Raw genomic sequence first — 2537 nt, 5'->3', positions numbered from 1 at the left:
ACAATTTAAAGAGCTTGGAATCTAACAGACCTCATGGCCATAATTAACTGCACACAGAAGGCAGGCATTTCTACTGGAGGTTTCTAGGGTGATAAGCATTTGGGATGAATGATTTGTTCATGTCCTAAGGGAATATTTTATTTTCAAGCAAAGTTTGGTTTGTTATTTGAGTGAGAGGGGGACAGAAAAAAAGAGAGATTACCTGGGTAAATCCCTCTCCAAAAGTGGGCAGTGGGGAAGTGTAGTTTGGGGTTGGTGGTATATCTCTAGAAATTTATGTCAAGGAAGAAAATGATTGTGCACAGAACCCCATTTTTTCTGTTTTTCCATGACATTCATGCCTCATTTGTCTACTCAAACTGGTTTTAGCTAGAAGCTAAGACCTAAACCCCCACTCTCAGAGTCACACCTGGAGAGTTTCCAGTACTCTACCAGTCTCGGCTGCAGGAGGAAGAGTCAAGCAGAGGCATACCCATTCCATTCCTAGTTTGGGCAGCGGCTAGCAAGTGGAAGGCAATCTGCTACAAGTCAAAACTCACCTGTGCTGGGCAGCAGTGGCATGGGAGGGCGGAGACTCAAGTTTACTGCGCAGAAGGAGGCAATGGCCTGGTGGGAAATACTTCTGTATTTTTACCAAGAAAACTCTATTCATTCATTCAATCATATTTATTGAGCACTTACTGTGTGCAGAGCACTGTACTAAGCTCTTGGGAAGTACAAGTTGGCAACATATGGATCCACTACTGGAACAATTGCAGGTGGAGGTGGGCCATTCTGGGAGAGATGTGTCCATGGCGTCACTATAGTGGGAGACGACAACAGCATGACAAGACCTAAACTTTTTGTATGGCTAATTTGAGGGCCCTACTCAACAATGATTGAGGAAGTAGCAGAGGACTAAAGACTGTCAGATGCTGAGGTGGTCTCAGAGATTTTCTGTTTAGTGACCATCGACTGTATCCACTAGTCCTGCTAGCCAACAAGGGACAAGATAATAATAATTATTATGGTATTTGTTAAGCACTTACTATGTGCCAGGCACTCTTCTAAGTGCTGGGGTAGATACAAGCAAATCAGATTGGACACAGTCCCTGTCCCACTTGGGGCTCACAGTCTCAATCCCCATTTTACAGATGAGGTAACTGAGGCCCAGAGAAGTGAAATGGCTTGTCCAAGATCACACAGCAGACAAATGACACCCATATCCTGCTCGTGGTAGAATACCCCTTTCTGGAGAGGGAGGGAGGTGGGAAGGAAGTGAGGGAGAGGGAGGGAAGGACGGACACTGGTATTCTCCCCCCTGATTACCCACCAGGCCATCACCGCAGCCTCATCCATGAAGAAGGCAGTCTGGTCCCTCGTGCTAATCTGACAACTGCCACTGCAGACCTATTCATGGAGATGACAGCATGAGAGAAAAGGGGAAAAGTTAGGGCAAAGGAGATGGAGAGAGAGAGAGTGAGAGAGAGAGAGAGAGTGTGTACTGAGAGCTCACCTCCTCCAGGAGGCCTTCCCAGACTGAGACCCTTCCTTCCTCTCCCCCTCGTCCCTCTCTCCATTCCCTCCAACTTACCTCCTTCCCTTCCCCACAGCACCTGTATATATGTATATATGTTTGTGCATATTTATTACTCTATTTATTTATTTTACTTGTACATATCTATTCTATTTATTTTATTTTGTTAGTATGTTTGGTTTTGTTCTCTGTCTCCCCCTTTTAGACTGTGAGCCCACTGTTGGGCAGGGACTGTCTCTATATGTTGCCAACTTGTACTTCCCAAGCACTTAGTACAGTGCTGTGCACACAGTAAGCGCTCAATAAATATGATTGATTGATTGTGTGTGTGTGTGAGAGAGAGAAGATGACAATAAGGGAAAAAATAAATGTAATTATGATATTTAAGTGCTTACTATGTACCAAAAACTGTACTAAGCATTGGGGTAAATACAACACCGCCCAGTTGGACATAGTCCCTTTCCCACTTGGGGCTCATAGTCTAGGTAGGAGGGACTAGGAGAAAGAGAGATAGGAGGAACAAGGAGAAAAGGCTAGCAAATGAAAGAAAAACAAAAAACAAAGGGACAAGGATTGAAACTCATTCATTCATTCAGTCGTATTTATTGAGCACTTACTGTGTGTAGAGCACTGTACTAAGCGCTTGGAAAGTACAATTCAGGAATAAAGAGAGACAATCCCTGCCCGCACCGGGCAGAGAGGACCCTGGGGGAAGTGACTGGAAAGGGGGAGAGGCTGCAAGACAGTTAAAGGAAAAAGAGAGGGACAGAGGATTAGAGCAATGGGCAAAGAAAGAATAATTGAGGGCTGGAAGAAAAGGAGAATGAGAACGGGAAATGAGGAGAGATACCAAGGTAGAGAGCGAGAATGGAAGACTAGGAATACAAGGACTGAGAGAGGGGTAAATAAGTATGGAGACAAGTAAACCAAATGAGGAGAAAATATGAATAGGCCAACACAAAGAGTTGAAGGAGAATGATGGAAAAAATTACAGGAATTGAAGAACTAGGGGCAGAGAAAG

At 44.5% G+C, this 2537-nt stretch overlaps 1 non-coding gene across 1 annotated transcript; it reads left to right on the top strand.

The window, feature by feature from the left end:
- Positions 1 to 391: 391 nt before the first annotated feature.
- Positions 392 to 529, top strand: LOC119948433. The gene has a single exon (XR_005456829.1). It is a non-coding gene; the product is annotated as a small nucleolar RNA SNORA7 (small nucleolar RNA).
- Positions 530 to 2537: the final 2008 nt, after the last annotated feature.

Source organism: Tachyglossus aculeatus, chromosome X4 (genome assembly GCF_015852505.1).
Source record: "Tachyglossus aculeatus isolate mTacAcu1 chromosome X4, mTacAcu1.pri, whole genome shotgun sequence".
Lineage (NCBI taxonomy): Eukaryota > Metazoa > Chordata > Mammalia > Monotremata > Tachyglossidae > Tachyglossus > Tachyglossus aculeatus.
This window is presented reverse-complemented; position numbering and strand designations above follow the sequence as displayed.